At 39.1% G+C, this 24773-nt stretch overlaps 1 long non-coding RNA gene across 4 annotated transcripts in view; it reads left to right on the top strand.

The window, feature by feature from the left end:
- Positions 1-19111, top strand: part of LOC127535777 (uncharacterized) — a 76663-nt gene extending 57552 nt beyond the window's left edge. For 2 of the 4 annotated variants that reach the window (XR_007944616.1, XR_007944615.1), the window contains 2 exons: positions 5915-5993; positions 16523-19111. This is a non-coding gene — a long non-coding RNA (uncharacterized LOC127535777). Of the gene's footprint in view, positions 1-5914; positions 6390-6709; positions 7291-16522 lie in introns of those variants that run through there. The other 2 variants (XR_007944617.1, XR_007944614.1) reach the window with 2 other exon arrangements.
- Positions 19112-24773: the final 5662 nt, after the last annotated feature.

Below are 24773 nucleotides of genomic sequence, written 5' to 3'. Positions count from 1 at the left end.
TTAAAGGCAGTGTTTTCTTTAATCATCCACTGCAGTGGGAGCAACTGTAGCCTACACTCAGAAAAAAGAAGAAAAAATCTCATAAAACCAACTGAGGGTGCATCTGGGAGAAGAAAGGGTACATTTCCCGTGCTCAGGGACAGGACAATTAAAGTAAAATAAAGTCTGGTAAAGTTAAAACAGCCTGGTGAACCTCCCAAGAGTAACATAGGAAGCTTGTGTAGGCAGTAAGGTGGGGAGGAACAGCAAACAGAATGTTGTCACACTTCCACTCCCTGTGGAGCCGAGCTAAAAGGAGGGGAAACATGGAGCTCGAAACAGTACGATGCCTCCAGCTTCTGTTATTCTCTGTCATAATGTTTGTGAACATTCCTGCTGATGAGGTGATTATACCAGAGCTGGTGTTTCTTGTAGTTTGACAAGTGAAGACATTTTTACCCGATGTATGAAAATAATGAAAAGAAGAAACATTAGGTGGTCCGGTCAGGTGTTGTTTTGCGCTGGGATTTGTTTGGTGGTCAGTGGAAAATGAGCGTGCACTTTTATTCCAACATCTGACCCCGCTGTACATGCAGACTACACTCGGCAAACACCATTTGCTCTGGGGATTTTGTGGCAGGGAGAGGTTTTTGAGGCGACATCCACAGTCCATGGTTGTTAAGGTTCAATGGATCTTTTGAAGTGAACAGAGAGAGCAGAGTGTATGCTCTGTGACAGACAATTTTGTTTCAGCATGCTCATCATTTCACCTAATAACACCGCTGATTCTGAATGGATGGGAGATGAAAGTTTTCTCCTCACATCAAAACCTACTGTGTCTGTATTCAGGCTGTAAAGATCCCAGGAAACGAGTTTTCTGTAGGCTTGTGAAGCTGTTCTGATGTGCCTTTGGGGAACGTTAACTTTTCCAGTTTATGGAGCATTTGACAACACTTACTGGGAGTGCCAGGCATGTTTTTAATGCAAGGTGCCACTTGGGCGCTTACGCATTGAGCAGGATCACATCATCTGCTACTGGAGGACGTGTGTGTATTTATGAGGGTTTGTGTGTGTGTTGACAGGGATCTCTGCAAACAAGCCACAGCTTGCCATGAGCGCGACATAATATGCATCTCTTCACTCACCAAAACAGCTTTGCACTACACAAACCAGCAAGCTAAACACACTGCCCTGTCAAAACCTGGAGTCAGTAAAACAGCACAAACACTCAAGCCCAAAGAGAGCGATAACCTGGTAACTGTGCCTACAAAATCAACAGATGGTGAATAGATGACTTGATGAGCAGCCAACAGTTATTTTTTTTCTTCCAATGCTACAGACTGTAGAAACTTAGGGAAATTTATCTCCAGCAAAGAATACTTACTTGGTTGAGCTGAACAAGCATCTGCTTTGTTTGGTGAGTTACAGTTAGCATAACATAGAATAAACAGTCACGGTTTTCAGTGATAATGTTTTAAATTTGTGAGATGTCTTCACTCAGGCTGCAGGTGAAGTAACCAATAAATATAGCAGATTAAATCTTTTAAATCCTTTATTAGCCCAACTAGCATTTAGCCACATTAATGTATTGGAAGACAAAACCAAGTGTAAAGTATACCCAAAAATACCAAAATATCTGTACACTGCATGTTATACTAAGTGTGATGGCATGATTGCTTAATATTTCCATGCTGGCTAAGAAGTAGGGATGTCCCTAACAAAATCCTAACTTCAGAATCAAAGCTGATCAAAGCATTTTAAATTAATTGTATCAACAGGAAGCTAAACCCAAATCTTTGGTGCCTTAAATTTGAACAATTTTCAAAATAAATACAGATTTTTTCAATCAGTATTGATGCAACACCAACTAGCACACGTGTCACTGGGATTTAGGAACCTAATTCTTGTTGATTCCAACTTGATTTGACATGTGCTGGTCAGATGTAATTAGGTGTCAGAGAATGCATTGTCATGGTGCTCCTTTACTAGCTAAACCCCCACAATGCTTTTCCTTGCCAACACAGAACTGCCCGACTGCTCTGGGAACCAAAGCTGATCTACAACACAAGAAGTGTAGCCAAGCCGCGCTAGACAACCCACGGCAACGAATTTAATTCTCTGCCAGGGTGGGTCTACTTACCCTCGGTAAGCCTCGAGGTTGGATGCTCCTAAAACTGGCCGACGAATCACCATGAAGTGTAGAGTCAGAAGGCGGGCGTAACTAAGTGACGACAGAGGCGCGACGATTCTGACAGAAACAACCGGAAACAACCATAGAAACAAGGATAGACACAAAGATGGCTGCGCACAATAAACCGTTATCTTTCGACTCGGCTTTGGCCACAGCCCTTAAAGATTTGAAGCTAAAATTCAACTTGAAAGATAAACAAAGGACGACACTGAAGTGTTTCATTGAGAAGAAAGACGTATTACCGAACTCCCGCATCCTCTGATTTCCGGCACTCTAGGAACTACGTCAGCCTATTCGTTGCGCTGATTGGTTGTATACCTACCCAATTGCTGCAGAGTGATTTGAAAGACAACCTTTTAGCCCACCTCCCTCCCTATCGAGAGTTCCTAGACCCTTGCATCTTCAGACCTGGGACTAGCGCGGCTAGGCTACAAGAAATGTGTGATCTACGAAAATTGCAGACGATTGGGACTGTGAATATGAAATGAATAGAAAATGTTGACTGTCAAAAATGTGTTTGAAAATGACCTTTTAACGCGCATGCTAGTAATTTCCTCGGATAGATAAGATAGACTGTCAGGACACAATGCATGAAATGTGTTAGGTGTTGCATGATAACAATCTTTCCATATGCTGCTCTTGTCTTGTCTATGGAACTAATTTATAAATAATATACTTATGGAAAAAATATCTCTCTTTATGCCAAAAGAGACAAAACCAGACAACTTTGTTCTGTTTTGTTGAGTCTTACTAAGTCTACTAACTAAAAATGATGCCGTGAAAAAAATATGTTTTATCAATATTGAAATGGAAGTGTTTAATTCAGAAGTTCAACCCTAAAAGGCGTCTTTTCCCTTATCTTCCCTGGAGTGTCTGGTGCGAGGAAAAAAGGCTTGGATTGCAATAACAGAGGCAGTGATGCTGTGTTTCTGTCACCATGAAGTGTGCACTTCTGCTGATGTTAATTAATGCGGTGGAGTCTGATAGGGAAATTAAGGAGCATCCTATTGATGGCTGTGAGTGCATACAAGGTTAACTTTGAAGTTGCACTGAGAGATATTTTGTTTGTTGATCAACTTTTTAGTTTGTCTCATACATTTTTAAAAGTCACACAGAGGGAACTCAGAACAACATCACATCTCACTGCACATGATGTATAAACTATGTTCTCTGACCTGCACATAAAGAGGATGGCTGAGTCTCATTAACCTCTTCATTTGAAATAATTAGTCAGCTGTAATGTCAATGAAGTCGCTGAAGACACAGAACAAAGAGTGACTGGTGAAGCCAAGCATTTGATCAGCTGAAATCCTATATTTTTCTGTCTGGAGTTCAAATTCAAATCGAGAAATTCAAGTTCAGAGAGCTCTGACTCAGAAATGCCACTCAAAAGGGATGGTAATGCTGCTATATGTCTGCTAGACCTACATGTATAAGTAGGCAGATAAGCATGTTAGGCATACTCAGTTATCCAATCACATCTTTGTACTACGATTCTTCATGTGTGTTTTGAAGTCGCACTGCCCCATAGTGGTAAAGAAACCTTTAAATGTAGCTTTAATGATACTAGAGCAGTGCCATTTGAAACATGCCTGATTAGAAGGACTGTTTGTTTTGCCTCCAGTACTGCAGATTGGAGCTTTCTCTGTATCAGTGACCAACGGCTAATCCAAACTACTTTACAGTCCACCGTGACTTCAGTGAGTTATCGAAACCTTTACAACTTTAAAACTTGAAATTAGCTGATGCCTCCTCAGGTAAAACAAGCACTGTTGAGAAAAAGACGATTTACACAAACCATACATTGCTCTGAGTATAAACCATTTTTTAAAGATAAAATAAGATGGAACTTTAAAATTCACAGATATTTGTCAGAATTTTTTTTTAAAAAGCATGGGACTAAATGCAGTGCTTTATAGAAAAAGCAATAAGATCTAACTACAGTACATTACTATAAATTTGAACAAAACTAAACAAGCTAAAATAAGAGTAGAATAGAAAAGTTCAAGCTAATAGGGGTGAATGAATATGTAGTACTAACAGAATTTTAGACATAATATTGCAAATGAAATTTAAAACTTGCACCGGATAGTGAAATTTGCACATAAAATTGGGATATTACACATGATACAGAAATTGCATTGGCCAATTAAGGGCGGCATGGCTCAGTGGGTAGAGTGGCCGTCTTGTAGCTGGAAGGTTGCCGGTTTGATCCTCGGCCTGTCGAGCTCATGTCGAGGGGTCCCTGAGCAAGACCCCGAACCCCTAATTGCTCCTGGTGGGGTGTGGTTAGTGCCTTGCATGGCAGCTTCTGCCATGAATGGGTGAATGTGACGTATCGTGTAAATAAATATATATAAATACAACCATTTACAATTAAGAGTAAATAATATAACAAATTCATTGTTCCATGTCTGATGTTTTAACTGTCTGCAGAACTGAGAAGAGTTCCATATCTCCTGCAGCATTCTGTGATAAATTAATGAATCAAATAATTGTTGTTTTGATTATTGTAGCGACAAATTTATCAGTTACATATAATTTCTTTTATTACTTGATAAACATAACAATTAATTTACCAAAAGTAAATATAAAAATCTTTCTTATCAGTATTACAGCATTTTATTCAAGCATTATTGTCTAATCTCTACAGGTACTGTTATATGATGTTAATAGTATTTAATATATTTGTCAGTTGGCATACAATATTGGACACATATTGTATATTAATTAAGGATGTTATTAATTTCATACTATTATTTACCATCTTATTATTAATGCATTTCCTGAACTGGAGAATATTTTTCCTGAAGTATTTTAAACTTAAATGGTTATGATATTGTTTCATCATTGGAGTAACATGCAGTTAAAATAAACACTGGAAAATGTATTCTATCATCAGTTTGGCATACGGAAAACAAATGGAATTAAAAAAACTAACAATAATCTGTAGTGTTACTTTAAGCTATTTTCTCAATCATATGTGGCCGTTAAAATAAACAGAAAGCATAAAACAGCCCAATAACAGCATTAGATGACGCATAGTTTAACATTATGTCACCATAACAGCAGCGATGCAGAAATGACTTGTACTTTAGGGTGATGAAGAAACATTTAGAAAATCCTTTTAAAGTGATACTACTAATGCAACATGTTTTGTGTGTTAGTAATCCTAATAGCTCATATTCTGCTTGCTTGGGGACAAAAAGCAAACAGGACGGTGCTTTCTGTCGCTGCAGTCTCGATTAAGTGCTCTGGGACGCTTTCTCTTGAAGTGCAGTGCAGTTGTTCCGGTGTGATCAGCCATTTCCAGTTTGCTGTGTTTATGGAGCACCACATTGTTCTCTGAGTCTGAGCCCCTTTCTAAAACACTCCTACACTTAAGATGATTGTGTTAAGCTGTGTAGATGATTTCAAGTATAAAAACATAAGTCCTGAGAGTGATCAGAGAGGAGGGCGCCACAAAAACTTTGAAGGCTTATTTTCTTTTTAGGAGACAATTATCGGACAAAGGACAAGGGCTGGAGCTTAGGTTTGCACTCAAGGGCTCAGGGACACTGCAGCCTGGAGTGGACTGGCTCTAAACACAGAGAGGTGGATTAATCAAAGAGAGGACCAAAAGACGCCTTTTTCCAAATCGTAGGCCACTTTTAGACCCACCTAAAAAAGCTCTTGGGTTATAGGGAGGAGCTCTTACTCTCTAGTGTCTGAGAGCACAAATCCTTGTATCTTTTTTCTCTCCAGGTGCTGACTGCTCCAGACAGACTGACTGGAAACGGTGGATCCACTTCCTCCATCTTCCTCAACGTGGATTCCACAACTAGTTGAGTCACACGCCTTGTCCATTCCTTCACAGTTCAATTTCTCTCAATTAGCCTCTGATAAAACAGATTAATCCCTCCATTAAAGCCACATTAGTTAAAAATCTGCTTGTCCAGATTATAGATCTCACCTGGGCATAGTTCGTGTCACACATACACACAACTGGACTTCTAATAAGGACAAATGCATGCAATGTTAAAAAGAAAGCAGAAATAAAACCAATCCCAGTGAGGTATGTAGAACTTTCGTCCCTTGATCCTCCGTATGCTGCATTTTGGAGGTTTTATTTGCTTGCTCCCCAGCAGGGGCGGATCCAGATTAATTTTAGTGGGGGGACACAGGGGGGTACAACAGATATTTTGGGGGGCCACCGAAAAGTTGTAAGAAAAAAATTAAAGCTGCTACTGACCTCTCACTTTTACAAAGTATTTTTCATATTTGTTTTTTTTTTTTTTGGCTCTTTAACCCAATAGGAAAGCTGTATAAGACCTTTTCATTTTGGACTGTTAACATTCAAATTATGATGGACTTATTTTCTTGTTTATGTGAATTACATCATAAGCTGCAACATCTGCCTGTTATGTAAAACTAGTAAGCTCAACAACAGTATCCTGAGGGCAATTAAGTGAAAACTATTGTACAAGAACAGCACTATATACAATCCTGTGGAATTCCATTCATCCATTCATTCTCTATACACCACTTTATCCTCACCAGGGTCGCAGGGGGTGCTGGAGTCTATCCCAGCTGACTCGGGCGAAGGCGGGGGACACCCTGGACAGGTCGCCAGGCTACATATACAGACAAACAAGCACACTCACATTCACACCTACGGGCAATTTAGAGTAACCAATTAACCTCAGAATATTTTTGGACTGTGGGAGGAAGTCAGAGCACCCAGAGAAAACCCACGCATGCTCAGGGAGAACATGCAAACTCTATGCAGAAAGATCCCAGGCTCAGCCCGGGATTTGAACCAGGGATCTTCTTGCTGCAAGGTGAAAGTACTAACCACTATGTTACTGTGCAGCCTCTGTGGAATTCCATTTTTAGAATGTTTACTGACAACTATCACACCTAAAATAAGAAATAATATTCTGTACTTTTAGCAACTAGTTCTCAGCTGTAAACCAGAAACATTATAGGGTTCTGAATACTAATCAGTCTAAATCAAAATGAGTACTACCCAATACACAGTGAACAACAACAATCTGTACCTTTGATCTGTGGAAAAATAATCTGAAGTGTTCTGTGCAGTAATGTAAATTTTAAAATGCAATAAAATACAGTAAGCAGCACTCTATGCATTTCACAATAAACATGAGAACAATGATAAACAGTAGCAATATTCCATATTCTTAAGTCATTTAATAGTGCACAGCTCAGCAAACATCATAGTGTTCTGAATAGAATAATTCAGAATTCTCAATAATCTTTCACAGTGAGCAGATGTTGCAGGTCCATGGTCCAGACGTGGCCATCGAACAGGTTGGAGGGGGGTCTGGCACCGTGTACATCCGAGAGCACCTCCTCTTTTTGCATTCTTTTTAAATATTTTATTTTTGCCTTTTTTAGCTTTATTAGATAGCAGTAGTGAAGGCAGACAGGAAACAGGGGAGAAGATGTGCAGCAAAGGGCTGCAAGCAGGAATTCAACACGGGCCGCTGCATCGGAGACTAGCCCCTGTACATGGGTCACCCGCTTAACCCATTGAGCTATACTGGCACCTCTCTTTTTGCATTCTTCATATGGGATGGAAATAAAGTAACGTTGGTTCAGCACATCCATCAAAGGCCTGTAGGTGTGAAGCAGGAAGCCCTCCACAATGAGGATGTGAGTCTTCTCCTCCTCTTTGTGGTCGGACTTCGGGACGATCTCTGTGTCCAGGGTGTTATTAACGCCATGAGACTTCTCAAACTTCACCAGCCACTCGTAGATCGTATTCATCATGGCATCCATGTCCAGAGCAGTGATGACATCGTACTGCTTAAAGCCATCTTCACCAACTTCAATCTGATCTTGGGGCTTGATAAAGTCAAGTGGAACCAACAACTGAATGCTGTAAGATACAAAGCTGAGATGTGAGTTTGATTCCCACCGTAGCTGTTGGTCCAGAGATTCCAGGTATCAGAAGGTGGTTTTCAACTTTCTGCTTCAACTTTAAACTAAATTTACTTCACTAAGCCAGCCCTCTGGACTTCCAGTAAGCTGTGTTCCTATTGGCTGTTCAGGTGGCTGCTTGGTGTTATCAGGAACACTTGAGCAGCTCAGTGTCTTCCTGCCTTATTTGGCTGCAGTCAAACATTTCCTCTGCTTCTCTTCACTGAACTGGGTTTGGCTCCGTTGCTTTAGTTTGTTTTTTAGGCATTGGCTTGCAGCTTCCAGCAGTAAAATCGTCTTTAATGTGTTTTTTGGTGTGTTTTAGGGCTTTGTACTGGATAGTTGCCTTGGTAAATGTGGTTATTTAGCCACAGTTAGCACATGGTGCTAATGTGTGCAGTGATTAGTGGATTTGGTGCAGCTGAGTTGTGTCTTTATCTTGGTTGTAGTGAGTCTTTAGAGGTTTTGGTCAGACACATTCTGTATTCTTGTTTGTGAACCAATGTTGGTTGTCCAGAAGGTAAGAGTTCCTGTCCTGATTCTCTGTTTAATGAGGTTCTCTGGTAGGCTGCAGGAGACTTTAGCGTTTGGGTTTTTGTACGGTTTCATTTAGACGACTATCTTGAGGCCCCTCCATGTGGTTTAGTGAGGTTTTCTGGAACAGTTCTACAAAGCAACCTGCAGCAGAAGAGACTTTGACAGTTTTTAGGAAGTTCTGGAGACCAGACTTTAGAGCAGCAGAAACATTTGTCAACAGTTTGAGCAGGAGAAGGTGAGCTTCAGAGTAGAAATGAGAAGGAAACCTTCTTGACCCGTGTGGTGAGTTCCTGTACCAAGAGTTTGAGCAGGCTGTGAAGAGTCTGGAGTTCTTTGGTTTGAAAACACAACAAGAGTCGACTCATTAAAGGAGAAAACTGGAGATATCGTTGCTTCTTCTGTTGCTCTGCAGTTTCCTTAGACTGAATATCAAGTTTCTATTTTAAATGATTTACCCTGTGAGCGCTAGAAGACTTCAATAAACTCCCTCCATCCCCTGGACACAATATTTTATAACCATGTTAAATCTTTTTTTTTTTTTAATGTTCCAATCATAGTTTTAGTATTGTTTTTTTTTTCTCTTTGCTTGTTGAGTTTTGTCATTTGTGTGAAAGGTGCTAAACAAATGAAGTTGAATTGATAAACTGAACAACTGACTAACTCATAATTGTGACAACAGAAGTATTTTCGTTGTGATTAAAGGGTTTGTTTTATTTTTAAGGTTGGGGTTAAAATCTTGACAGAAAAAAGATTAAAGAAATAAACTACATTAAAAAGCAATTTAATTAAAGGAGAAACATTTAATACAATGAAACTTTAAAAAAGGAAATTAAACAATATATTCAACTAAATTATATTAAACAGACAAAATATTTAATTAGGTAATTAAACAGAAGATATGAGACATATAATTATAAAAATTAAACCTTTTTTAGACAAAAATATTAAACATTAAAGATGAAATATTTTAGATAATTAAACAATTAAAAATACAATTAAACAAGAAGAATATTAAGCATTTAAAAAATAAAAACATTCAATTAGATTATTAAACCTTTAAAAAGACAAATTTAATTAAAAAATTAAATGTTTAATTAGAAAATTAAATTTTAAAGACAATAAAACTTTAAATAGTAAGTAAACAGAAAATACAATGAAGCATTTAAGAGTATTAAAAAGGAAAAGGAAATTTTTCAAACAAGCCGATAAAGCATTTGAAAAAACAACAAACATTAAAAAGACATTTCAAAATCAAATCAGACATTAGAAAAGAATAAAAGATGAGAAAAGAGCAAAGCTAAACATTTAAGAAGAATCAAACTGAAGACAAAACATTTGAAAAGACACCAGTTAGACTTTAGAAGATCAAATTAAACAGAAGAGACAATAAAATGATCAAAAACAGCAAAAACAGATAAAGGTCTTAAAGCGTTTTCTAGGCTGAAATTAAAACATCAAGTTGTTTCTTCAATCATTTCCTCTTTCTATGTTCTTGGTTTGATTGTGGACAGATTTACTAAGAACTCATTTCAGAAAACTGCTTTCCAGATAAAGTCTACTAGTAGTTGAAGGCATCGATCAAACTAATGTTACCTTCTGATCTCCACAAACTTTACTGTTCAATGAAGAGAATCAAAGTTTGTTCAGGATTTCTGAAGAACCCACAGGTGAAGGTTTGAGAAGAACTCGGATGGTCTAAATGTGAAATCAAGACTCATGGTCACAAGTTTTAAGGCTTCTGTTAACCAGAAAGTTCAAACTAACAGAGATCTACTGTGGGACTGAGAAGATATCAGCCCTCAGACTGTCTGAAAGTTAAATCTAACAGAGATCTACTGTGGGACTTAGAACATTTCAGCCCTCAGACTGTGCGAAAGCTCAGGCCCTGAGGACTCGGGCGGTCTGGAGGCTTTGGAAAGTCTTGGAACTGAGGGTTCAACCCTCCAGCACAAAGGCTGAAGTCCAACCTCCTGAGAAAAACGGTCGAGTGGAGACTCGAGTTAAAAAAAAAACTTGAAAATGGCAAAAAATAGATGATAAATGCGCAAAGAAAAGAATAATTAGTATCTGAGCAAGTAGCTCGGGGTAAGAAGAGAGACTACCAAGCAGAAGGTAGTAGGTTCAAGATTCACTGCCGGTATTTTTCTTAGTTTTCTTTGTCAGGATTTTCAAATATTTTAAGAAGAGCCCAGTCTTGAACCAGCAACCTACAGCTCTATAGGCAAACTCTTAACTCACTGAGCTACAGATCAGATAAAAAGAAATAAATACGTCATCCCTTTGACATCGTAGTTTCCAAGTGACCACATGGGTGGAGCTAAGGCAGAGTTTGGGTGGAGTCAGGGTGGAGTCAAGGCGGAGAGTAGGTGGGGAGGTGGGTGGCAGCCTCCCCCCTCTACCCCCCCACCTTCCCCCACTGCCCCCCTCTACTTCCCCACCGCCCACCACAACTTCCCCCGCCCGACGAGTTTTTCGAAAATCCGAGCCACGATGGGTTTTCCCGAGTTTCTGGAGCTTCCACAAGGTCGGAGGCAGAAGAACTTGTCAGAAAGAGGTGTTGAAGTCGGCGAAGATGGAGTGACTTTTTACAGCGACGAGAAGGAAGACAACTAGAAGAGCAGGGGCCTCATTTATAAAACATTGCCTAGGATCCATACTAAAGTTTACGTACGCTGAAAATACGAAAAGGGCGTATGCCCTTCACCCCTGATTTATAAAACTTTGCGTAAGCACAGCTGCATGCAATTTCTTGATAAATCAGACACCAGCTGGAAGATTGCACAGGTGGATCCACCTCACATTCCGCCCACAACACACTCACATTTTACCGTGAATGGTCAATGCAAAGTAACTCATGAATGTATCTGTATATAAATAAGCTGCGGGATCCACGGCATGTCACGCAGTGCCGGCCGGCAGTCTTTTCTCTGCTGTGCGTCAGGATGAATGAATCATGTGTTGACCCAGGCCACCCTGCCACTAAATTTGCTATGATCATGTCCGATGTACAAATCATTTGTACACTGATTGAATGTACATTTTTTCAGTTCACATAGACAAATTCATTTTCACTCGGGGGTTGTGGTGTGAAGCATGTGTGCCTGCTTGCCTGTACAGGGCTGATTAATGGTTGGACGCTCATCCCATTCGGCCGCATATGGATAAATAAACAAAATTCTTTACTTTTTTTTTGCCTTTTTACTGTGATAGTTGCAGTGAAGAGTGACAGGAAATGGGGAGAAGAGTAGGGGGAAGACATGCATAAAAGTGCCGCAGGCAGGAATCAAACCCGGGCCACTGCGTCAGAGACCACCCCTGCAAATGGGTCTTCTGCTTTCCCCGATGAGCCATACGGGCACCGGGTGATCAGTAAGCAAAATTATTTCATAAAGATCACCGCACCGGCCCCAGATACCGGCCCTTCGGTCAAACGACCGAATGAAATAACGTTCAATCCGCCCCTGTTGATATATGAACATAGTTCTGCAAATACAGTCGTCGGCCGAATGACGCACTATATGAACATCTACAACAATGAGGGTTTATGATTATCCGGCTCTACAAGTCTAATATGTGATAACAATAAAGGTTTGAGATCAATCTGGTTTCAATTCGCCACTTCACCCTCCGTCACTGCCGTTCCCTCTGTCTCCAAAATGTGCTTAAGCAAGCATCAAAGTTGGCGCCCCGGTGCGCACATTGTCACGCCAAGTTTGATTTTATAAATCACAACCTTTGCGTAGAAAGTGGTGTACGCCACTTTCTAGCCCTGTTTTGTGCATACGCAAGCTTTATAAATGAGGCCCCAGGTCTTTAACCAGCAACCCTAAAATCCATGAAGTCAGCTCCAGAGAAATGGAGGTCAACTTTTATCAACCTCCATCCAGATGTTGAACTTGATATCTTTACTTTGAGATTTTTAGTCCCATAAACCTTTAGAATCACACTTTATTATCATTTATTAGGAATTTAATGGAATCCACCAGCAGATCTAGTTTTTGCTGAAAAACTTTATTCTTGTCGTCATGTGACTGCAGGATTTAAAACTGTTCCTTCTATCTGACCTCATGTTTATTAGTTTTAGTGGAGAAAGTTATTTTAATTGTCAATTAGTCTCTAATAAACCATATTAGTCAATAGGTTTAAATTTCTTGCTTATTTTAAATGACAAAAAATATAAAAATAAAGCGTCTTGAGACAATTTGACCTGTAATTGATGTTATATAAATAAAATTGAATTTAAATTGTATGTATCTTGTAATGTTGGAGAAATTCAGCCATATATGTTGGAAAACACATCTTCTTTGGCCATTAATCTGTTGATTGTTTTCTCCTGTAATTCATTTCTTTTTTTGGTTTATAAAATGTCAAACCAAATATATTCAGTTTACTGTCATAAAAACCAAAAAGACTTATATTCATGATGCAGGAATCAGGCAGTTTTTCACTTTTTATCTTAGTTTAGTCAGAAAGATAGTTGATAATGTGTGAATTGTCGCAGCTTGTGAGCCGTAAAGGTTTTAATCTTTGGGGCCAAGTGCCAAAAAACATTTAGAAACCAATATCAAAACACTCAACAAGGTTTTGAACATCGTGAAAGGGAAATCCAACTTCTGCATGACAATGTCACATTAAAGGACATTTATTTCCAATGTAAATGTGTGATATTCATCCTCTGGAGCTTCTCTTCACATCGTCTTCTACCTGGACTGGTTTGGTCAAAGGGCAAACCAGATAGTCTGGTTTGGCCACTTTGACAAACAGGAAGTGGAAGATTCCAAGCAGATTTAGAGAAGGGGGAACCGGACTGTACTAAGTGTGGTCGAGGGGTGTTTTGTGGGTTTTTAAGGTTGATAATGATTATTAGTGAGACATTTGGAGGAGATATTCATTTGCAGTCAATGAAATTATCCACTGTGTAAAAATATTTGTTGTATATACAATGTATTGCATTCCCTGGATGATGAGTGAATAAACTGAACTGAACTGGACTGATTTAAAATCTTAGAGTTCGTGGCGTTTTTTCCATACCAAAGGCTATACTATGATGTTTTCTAAGAGACATACTATGCTACTCTCGTACCTGTCTTCTCCTCTGGCATCAGGAAACGTCTTCAAAGCTTCTTCAAATCCAAATGAAATACAATGAAAAGATCAAACTCACGTCATTGGTGCATTCAGGTGCAGTCGGACAACAAAGTTGCGTTCAGGAGCGTTGGAATATGGAGTATTAGTAATGTGAATTTCCTACGAAAATTTTGGGGGGGCACACGAGGTGGCCAATCAGATCACAGCCATAGTCAAGATACAGATTCTTAGCCAGGAAGGGTACAGTTGTCACCAGATAGCCAGGAAGGTCTTTCAGCAGTCGGATGCACTTTTCAGAAATACAGACAAACCAACAGATTGCAAGACAATACAAGATCTGGACATCCAAGGGTTTCTTCAGAAAGAAATTATTGCATCCTGATCCGTCTGTGCAGGAACCGAATGACATCACAGGAGCAGTGGTCAAACCAAACTGGTGTCCAGTGTTCCACCTGACTTTTAGATCATGGCTTAAGGTCCTACAAGGCTGTCAAGAAGTCCCTGATAAACGAGAAACAGAGGTTAGTGCGCCGGCATTGTTGGACCCAAGCACAGAAGAACTGGACAGCCAGGAATTGGAAGAAGATTCTGTGGTCAGATGAGTCCAATTTCCAGCTTTATCTTCGTCCTTCTAATGTTAGGGGACACAGAAGGCCAAGTGAAGCATTATCTCCAGCATGTACAGTCCTGTCAAGCATGGTGGAGGAAGTATCATGGATTGGTGATGCATGAGTGCTGCTGGTGTTGGTCATCTCACTGTCTGTGAGGGCGCATTGAACTCTGCCAAGTATTGTGCCATGATATCCCAAACCCACATGCTCCGTTGTGCATGTGCACTGTTCTGCTGAGGTCAGAATTGGATGTTTCAACAAGATAATGCTCTTTGAACACATCCAGGGTCAGTAGAACTTGGCTGTAGGAGCACAGTATGTAGGTCTTATAGCGGCCAGCTCAATCCCCAGACATGAGGCTCTCTAAAAATTTGTGGTGGATTACCAAAGGTCTGTTTCAAAGCGTAAACCACAGAATTTAGAAGAATTAAAAGCAGTAATTCAAGAAGAATGGGACAAGATCACCCCTCAACAGTGTAAAAGGATAGTGGGGAACATGGCAGCCATTTGACCTCTACTGCGTGCTAATGACAGGGCTACTAGATAATTATTTGATTATGTGATGGTTTAATTATTTTGTCCAGTTTTGAACACTTTCTCTCATATTTGTTGACTTTGATCCCAACAATGTTGAGAACTTTCAATGTTGAGGGACCTGGTCTGCGAATTAGCTGTTAGCTATTGACCTACGAACATGGCATCGATTATTGTAACAATGCTTCTTGTTCTGTCCCTATTAAATAAATGTATAAATTAAAAAAAATAAAACTGACATACTGAAACTGTCAAGAATTTTGTTGTTTTGGTCAAAAAAATCATTCGTTTTTGTTTGTGTCTATCTAATTCAGCCACACCTTATGAAACACAAAAACGATTTTTCCACCAATATTTCACGATAATATTTGAGATGTGTTGTGTAAAATTTTAAGGTTGTCCAAAAAACTTTTTCCACCACCATATCACCTGCGAAACACACAGATTGATGTTTGATATAAGAGGCCATTTTATCAGCCTAGCTTTATAGTATTTCCATGTGATTGAGAAAGTTCTAGATGTGTTCCCACAGTAAGGGCAAATCCAAGTCAGACCAAATGAATGAACGAAGTGTCCATAAAATGTGCTTATACATACTTAATCATAGAGTTTCGCTTGTAGTCTGACAGGCAATGACATCCTCTGTCACTCCATCGAATGCTAAACTCTCTCCTGGTTTCAAAATCAAAAGACAGCTGTTCACTGTCCACGTCTGAATTTTGTGCAGAATCACAGTGAATCTTAATTAAAGGAGGAATGAAACACCAGGTCCTGCGGCTATAAAAAATGACATCCATTGATAATATGTGGGCATCACTTTACAGTTAGAGAAAGTAATTTGGGAGAGTAGTTTATTAGCCCTTTGCCCTTTCAGCCAGAAATGACCTTGCGAGGCCCAAAACCAGACGACCAGCTGCAATCCATGATTCATTTAACACCTTCTGGGCCTCTAGAAGCACATGCGCTGTTGATTAAATGCTTTGTGGGAGGATTCATATTTAAAGCATACGCCGCATGAAAATTAATGATAACCAGCCAAGCAGCAGAACAGTGTACAGAAGAGCTACGATGGACAATTTATAAGAGATTCACTCCAATTTACAATTTATTCTGTAATCACCATAATGTTTCTTCCATATACAGCATAATGTAATGCACATTTGTGAGTGACTGGGATTATAAGGACTATGAGTAGGCTGCTCAAAAAAATGATATAAATGTCATTACAGTGCATTCAAGCAGGAAATCTAGCACAGGGAACTAGAGATTAGCCGCTGGGTGGGAACGCTCCACATATGCCCATAAGAGGCTAACGGAGTCAGTGAGTGAATGAATGGATGATTGAGCAACCTCCACTGAAGTTTTTTGTAGGCTCCTGAATTGAGTATGGAATTTAGCTAACGGTCTGCACATCTTTGAACTAGGCCACAGTGAATTTCAAAGGAATCTGTAATGCCCTACTTATACAGAGCCTTAAGTGGAAAAAAGAGGGGAAAAAAAGAAGAGGCACTTTGTAAATTTTTGCTGTAAAAACGTAATGCTGTGATGTCTGTTTATTTACACTCCGTTGTTAATGTCTATCTTGGTCTTTCCGTCAGCTCGTTCAGCTTTCTATGTTCTGGAAAATAGCTTCAATTTTACCTGCAACTTGTACTTGCAGGAACGCTGCACATCTTGGACTCGACACAACATCACCAGGAGCTTGTTGATGGAAGCCATCAATCATGCGGAGTTCAAGGGTTGTGCACCAGCACTGTGCTTCACGGTCACGCTCCCAGATCCAACACTCTGCCCCCCGCCTGTCCTAGACCTTCTACAAGTGTCATTTTGTATCTGGCTGGCTGATGGCTCTGTTTATTAAAATGCAGCTCCCCCACAAAACGGTTCTCTCTTTTCAAAGGTTATCGAAATAATGGAGTTTTTTTGTTTTTTTATTCCACTTATTATATGAACACTCATAACACAATCATTGCAGTGAAATGTTGCACAAACAGATAAAGCCTACAGTCATGCCTAAAAATTAATGCCAGCATTAGGCATTGTGTAAAATATCATGCTACCATGGTGACATTTGAAAATAGAACTTCTAAACTACAATTTCTTAAAATTCCTTTCTGGACATTACTTCCCGAAAAGCTCATCTTTTCATATCAAAATTACATATTTGAGACTTTTTTCACATTAAAGTAGTCGTTTCCTGCCTTATAAGGGCTTACACGTAACTGCATCCATTAGGATATGCAAAATATTGAAATTTCTGCATCTCTGTACCACCCACAGCTTGAGCACGCCGGCTCACCTACAACTCCGAAAAACTACTCAATGCTACATGATGGCAAGTTGCAACATTGGTTCAGTTCATCCATACATGTCTGAACTGGAAACCGTGTTTTTGAAACTACAATCGGTTCAGTTTTAAAGAGCAAATGCTCAATCATGCTTTTGCATTAATTTTGGATTCAAATAATAAGGTATTGGACTCTACTAAACATATTCATACTAGAAATATTAGACACCTACAGTTTGAACTTGTAGAAACACTGCACATTTTGGAACTCATCTTTAAATATTTTCAGTGCAAATAAAAAAAAACCAAAAACTTTAAAGTTGATCAGATCAAATTAGCAATATAAAAACCCTACTGGCACAAACTACAGTGTACTACGTATTTTCTGCAACACGTGGGATGCTGTTTTTGTTGCTATTGTTAATGAAAGGCCACATGGAGGCTCTTGTAATGCAAGAAGAGCACTTTCTCCAAATGTTAAACTCCCTCTTTCAGTTTTAATAGAAGGAATAAATACTTTCCTTTATCCGTAAATCATTATTTAATACTAAAATAAATATTTGTTCGGTCACCCTTGAACAAACACGGTAACCTGAGATCAGTAATGAAAATCTGAACAAGTCATTTTTATAATTTTTTTAATTTGTGCTGTAATATTTTTGTACCTGAATACATGTTATTTTTACTATCCAACTCTACGCCTACAATAACTACTACATTGTATTAGAAAACAGCAAATGGAGATGTTAACAGGATAAAAATTAGATTTTTATTAGAGGTTTTTTTTTTTTTAAAACAATAAGATAACATAAAAAGGGTTATACTGATAACAGGCTGCTGATTTTGGTTGGGACTATATCATTGATTGCTGCTGCTTGCATTTTTTTTTATTTTAATGTGTTCACATCATGCATATCTTCTCTCCTCAGAAGGCAGCATCACAACCTTCAGGCACGGTCTGCAACATGCAAACAACATCTGTATTTGTTCTCCTCATTTCAGTGGTGCATTTGGCATTTGTTTGTTGAAGACTTCCCAGATTAACAGTTCAAAAGCAACTGAATTAGATCTAAAAAATATTTATCTCTGTCCGTTCGATTAAATATTCACAAGCCGGTATCTTTATGGTTACATATGCTATGCATGAGCTTGTGACTGTGAATTGCAAATAGCTCCCACATTAGAGCATTTTGCTGCAATTATTTGATGAAAAGACATCTGAATGAAAAACTAACGAGTCCTGTTTTGATGTAGGAAGATTGGACGCTCCGGGGTGCACACATGCATTTATACATATGCTTGTATGTGCAAAGGCGTGTGTTTGTGTCTGTTACTGTGCTACAAAAGGGGTTTTATCTGACTGTAACTAAAGACTTTCTGTGACTGTAAGATTCCCTAGACTGCACTGATGATATTCCCTAGTTAGAGAACCTGCATGCCTTTCTTTCTGCTGTCTTTGCATTCAGCAGCAATGACTTGTGCAATGTTTTAAGCCATTTAGTCACAGTAATGGATGAACAGTTTGAACACAGAGACCAATAACACAGTGAACTATGTGAGTGGTTGCATTAATTGACATATCATTAGTAAAACTAGCACCGATAACAAGCATTGTCTCTCTGGGATTGCTGTTTCCAGATACTGTATGTGCAGCATGTTGATAATGTGAGGCTTTGTCTTATGAATAATGCTTTTGTTTGGCTAATGGTCAGACAGATTACCATTAGAGGTTGGTGTAGACATCAGAAAATGAATGGCCTTTGAAGGAACTGCAAAAACAGCGGTGTAACACAAGTGTGCACAGACAGGGGTATACTTAGTAGATGCTAAATGCATGATAAAATGGACATAAATATATACTAGGTGATGATTGATGAGTTTGTACGTTGTTTTTGTGTAGTCTATGATTCCTTTAAATACCACAGTGTCTTTTGAAAGGTTAAATCAACGCTGGGATGGAAAATGATAACTGCTAATAATTTCCTTTTGACAGTAGCATGATTTTTAAAACATCATGTAAACAAGATCTCTGGTCCCTCCATCAGATTAAAGAATAAAGCGGAAACTTCAAAACTTCCTTCACAAAACAGTGCCAATAGCGTTAAAATAGGTGCACATTATGAACCAGGTTTTCAAAGGGTTGACACTGGTTAGACTGTCATACTGACAGTTCCTCAGGGCACGTGCACGCCAATTCAAACTTCATTTCATATTATTCTGACAACGCATCGGTTATGCGACTCCCACGCTTGACATCGGTGACCTTCATGTGACATAGTGACGTCAAAGGTTGCTATAACTGGTACTTGCTAGTTGACAGCTGAAGTGATGAAGCCTCTTGTTCAGTTGAGATGAATGTCTTCTGACTTTGTAATTATAGATTACTCATAACCTGCACCTGCACATGGATTCTCACAGCCAAATCATTGCTGTGAGCATTAGAAAAACTCAGAAAAGAAGCAGTGCCAGTAGGGTAGCAGTAAGGAAAAAAACACTAAATTATAAATTACCCTCAATTGTAAGCCCATAATCATGTGTTGAACTCTTAGTCGTTCAAAATGCACCGAAATGTAATTCATTACCTATCACAGAATGCTTTTAAATGCTCCTCAAAGGATAGCGAGTGGCAATCAGCACTGTGTGAGTTCGATTTATTGAATCTAGTTGGCATCATTCTGTGTAGAGGGTCTAAGTGTTTGTAATTGACTCAAGCATTAAAAGGAATGCAGGTGGGAATTGGTGCAAATGAGAAAGAGCTGGTTAGAAAAAAACATGCTATGTCGGTCATGTGGACACGCTATGTCTTCACTCGGCACGATACAGGAGAAAACACAGCAGAAGCCTGTTAGAAAGAAGTAGAGCGTTAATGTTTGCAGCGTTCAGTGGGAGTGGAGTGTGCAAGAGGGACAGGCAGGTGTGTTGGTCATTGGAGCGGAGTGAGGTTAGCAGCAAGTGGGATTGTAACAGTAAATGTTAATTATGGGCCACTGTTTGTCAGGAAACAAGTGCTACAGCTCCTCAAAAACCAAGAAGAGCTCCCAAGTCTTGTTTATCAGCAGAGCTCGGTGACAGATAATCACCCTAAAGCTAACTGCAGCTTTGCCCCGAAGCTCTAGAGAAGTCTTTCTGCTGCTTTCCAGCCACAGTTTGGAGGATGAAGCAGGTTGCTGCAGACACTGAGGTCTATTTACTGGATACTATATCACAGAACAGTTACACAGGACTCAAAGAGCTCCACTGCCTTGTTAGCGCCGAGAATCTTGTGCACAGGTGGGTGTAATAAGTTCCATTAATCGTTACTGAGGTACATGTACCAACTGTGATATTGATTTGAGCTGATATCACCCAAGGATCCGGTATGGATTGAGAAATGACTCCAGCTGCTTACATGCTATTTATCTGCACAGCCGCTGCACACCAGGTGGTGAGGAATATTCAGACTGAATGCAAACCATATTTCAGATGTGACTTTCAGATGATATGAAGTCGATGCTAGAGTATGAGTGGATGCCGATAGACGGGGTCGGCTCGGGCAATGAGACCTGAGACACGTTCACATGGGGTGGCAGTAAGGTTGTTTTCACGTTACACTCTGCTCTTCTGGGTTTTTACCTCCTCTGTGGAACTTGGCAGGAAGTGAATTTGTTCTAGAAAAATAAGCCAAAAAGTGTAAAAAAAAAAAAAAGACAAAGAACTGGAGTATCTGGAAAGTGTCAAGATAATTTAGTGACTGAGCTGTCAGACAGTGAAGCACAGGAACACTCTGCAGACACAAGATCAGTGCACTCACTGTCTATACACAAAGTACACTGTGATCAATTCACTCAGACTGAACAAACAAGTCCACAGCCAGATATTCTGGTCAGATTTTGTGAGGAGCAAATTTTACTCGGTATTCAGTCCTTAAAACATATTTAGCAGCCAGAATAATCTTTAAAGCACTGTGGGCTGTATGCAATTGGGGCATTGCACAGTGTGCACATCCATTGTTCATGTTTTTTTTACTCTAATATTCTCTAATGTGTGTCCACATACTGTATGTACAAGCCACAGAGAAACACAGAAATACACAGTCAAACACAATGAATTACCTCAGCTAAAGCAATTAGAAGGAGAGAAGTCACAGACCAGGCCAAAAACCATCTCACCGTGGTAATTCCAGCTGCTTGCCTATTGACAATATTGACCAGAGCTTCGTCAAACACAAGTGAGTAGCTGTTTTCAGCCGATTCCATGCGTGTTGCGGTGAGAAATAACCTGTTTTCTATAAATTACGCTGTAGGCATAGTCTTAATCTGGAGTCTTGCATTTGGCTAAAACAGTCTGTATTTGCCTCAGAGGTGTGTATTAGATAAATGCATCTTCTTATTGAAGTAATTTTAAAAGTCTTAAAGCATGCTATTTGAAATAAGTGCAGAGTGGCATTTGTGAAGAGTTTTGTGTGAGTGTGTCTTTAAAGGAGTGATAGGAAGAGACACTGAAAGAGGTTTTTGTTTAAAGAATTTATTCCAGAATAAGTGGAAAGGATTGTATGTGTGCATACAACGTAATTGTGCTAATTACAGCAGCTATGCTTCACAAAAGAACCAGTGAGACTAACTCTGTATTATTTGCCACTGGTTTATTAACACATTTTACTTTTAAGGACTAAGGGTTGTGTACTGTTCAAGAAGACGTTTATAATTTAAACATGGTGGCTCTGAATTTCTGTGTTATAGTTGTATTGATTTAAATACACAAGCAGCTTATTAAAGCAATAGAAAGAATCAAAACTCATGCAACTGATAAAAACCTCTTCATTAGGAAACAAACACTGCGAATAAGTAGAACATATTTTTATAACTTAAACAACTTGATGACAAGAGAGCAACATGAAGGCAGAAAAAGAAACAGCAAACAGAGAAATGCTGCACAGGCACAAAAGGGAATTAAGTTCAGTTTCCAAGAAGCGAGAAGAAGTGTTGAGCACACTAGTCGCTAAATAAAACACAAACATTGTGAGCATTTTCACACATCAGTGACAGCTGAGCAGCAACGCGTTTCATGTTTCTGCAGCTTTTTTATGTGTGCTTGTGGTGCAAACTGTGTTTGTACAGGTGTTGTCAGTGACGATCTAATCCTAATTTACTTTGGTTTATCTGTTTGCATCTGAACTTCTACAGAACTCTCTTAGCATTCATAGTTGTAGAACATCAAAATGGAATTATTCTCTGGGGTTATACTCTTCATTTGATTCGAAATGTTAAAGATTTCACAGCTCAGTGTGTGTTAACTGTGTGTTCACATACCTGAAAAGCTCCTTTTCTTCTGAAGCTGGATGTCTCAGAGCCTTCAGGTTGTTTTTGGTGTGTACATTAGTTATAGTTGTGTGTCACACAGGTTCAACCAGTTACAGTTACCATATTACTTCATTTTCAGATTAACTTCCCCTGTCCATGTCTTCAGCGCCCGTAGTGGCTTTATGTTCCTGATGCCTCAGGCTGAATGTCGTCTCAACAGCCCATCAAATTGAGTGACAAGTGCTGGCCTAAGCCATGCACCTAAGGGCACAAATAAAGGGCGCACAATGCACTTTGTAGCCTCAAGGTGAAAAGTTGCATATTGTAGCCTTAAGGAGTTGAGAAGTTTGTCTTTGGCGATGATGGATTTTTTGAATTCTTATGAGGGACTGGTTCTATTAATATGTCATGTTGTTTTACAGCAGCAGCAGTATGCAATCAGATGTAAGAGTGATGCAGGCGAAGTTACTACAGACATTAGCCAGTGTGAATCTCAACGGGGGCTTTAAAAAATGCAAAAGAGAGAGCAGAAGCTACATATTTACGTCTTTGTACAAACCTTAGAGTGAAAGAGCAGCAGCTTGAGGAGCTGTCTGGCTGACGGTGAATTGTGTATTATTATTAGTGTTTTTATGCTCTGTTTTTCACACAAACTAAAAGATTGCACTGATGTTTCTGTGGCATGAAGTTAACACCCTCTTCTTTTGTTTCCAACCATCCACAAAATGTAAGTTTGTATGGTCAATTGTTGAGCTGATTAGTGCTTATTTTGTACTTTTCAAAACAATTCTCTGAGGAAAAAGCCTCTGATAAAACTCATAGCAATTACTGTTTTGCAACCAAAGTTCAAACCTATTTTCCAGCAGAGTTTATGTGTCTGCACTAAAGACATGGCAAGTATTTCTCACCAAGGATAATTTTGCCATCATTAACTGAGAGTGAATCACCACTATTGCAGTATGTAGACATTTTATTCATTAAAACCACTGCTCACTGAGAATAATTAAACTGATAATAATGGCACTTTGTAATCTGCAAACTGAAAAGTAAGGGCTTATCTTTTAAAGCAGGAAACATTTTAATGAAATTATGAAGTGGTGTTAGAGCAATCTAAGTGTGTAGTTTGTGGAAATGGCTGCTTCAGTATCTTTGTGTCATTTTGTGATGTGGCTAAACGTATATTTTTGAATCAGATGTCTGGCGCTTTATGAAGTCACTGTAAAACTGAGATTATCTACAGCTTGTCATCATAATTACAATCACCAGATTAAGCACAGCTACAACGCTTTCTTGGCCCCGTGATAAAGCATCTGCATGCTGATTAGCGATAAACACTTTAAACTAAAGACCTTGTTTGTGCATCATTATGACAAATGTTAGTTAATACAGAACATTCTGTTGACCTGTTACTTGACTTTGACATTAGTCCCCTTAATCACAGCCTCTTCATTGGAAATGAATGCAACGGTAAGTGTCCTCGTCAGCAGATTATAATCCACTTAATCCGTGTTCTAGTCATCACGAAGGCATTAATGCAAATTGGTCATACATTTTAATGAAGATTACATGAGGCCCTCTTAAAGAAAAGCCAAACAACTACTTAAGTTTACAGGGTCAAGATAATTACACATTGTGATAATATGCTGAGAAATTGTTTATTATTAAAACTCGACATGAACAGAATTCACAAGTTTTGTCGTGAGTCTATTTTCCTTTAATATTTAAAGTACAGATTCCATGCAGCTGGGCCTATTGCAGCTGATTATAACTACTCATGTTGCGATTTAGGGGAAGTCACAAACTCTGTGTACTAATGAATATGATGAAGTTGTAACTTGTCCTGCCATATAACTAATAGGAAAGTGAAAAACATGGCTGAATGTTGTGCAGGGGACACACAATTTGGTTAAAAAAGTGTCTCATTAGGCAAAAACTGTGGAAACACCACTGAGTTTGGGTTTTGCAGGGTCCTCAGAAATACCCAGCATGTTATAAAATAGCACAAATTAGCTCCACATCGACCAGATGCAGGCCATTACATGTCAACACATTTATAATAATGCACTCATATAATGTATTTAAGCAGACAACTACATCCTGATATTACCTCTTGGGACTTCAGAGATTTTGCTGATAATACTAACATAGCACGATCGAGTAAAATATTTTATTTGTTTATATTTAATAGTACTTTAACTTTGGGATACTGTATCTTCTATTCAAATAAAGAATGTGAACACTTCTTCCCCCGCTGGGTAAAAATTAAACTGATAGAAGTGCATCATCAGCAGAGGTAAAACAGGTGAATACCCAGCGGCTGCTCATGTTGGCATATTTCGCAATAA

This window comes from Acanthochromis polyacanthus, chromosome 10 (assembly GCF_021347895.1).
Source record: "Acanthochromis polyacanthus isolate Apoly-LR-REF ecotype Palm Island chromosome 10, KAUST_Apoly_ChrSc, whole genome shotgun sequence".
Classification (NCBI taxonomy): domain Eukaryota; kingdom Metazoa; phylum Chordata; class Actinopteri; family Pomacentridae; genus Acanthochromis; species Acanthochromis polyacanthus.
Note: the sequence above shows the minus strand (reverse complement) of the source record. Positions and strands in the feature narration are given on the sequence as shown.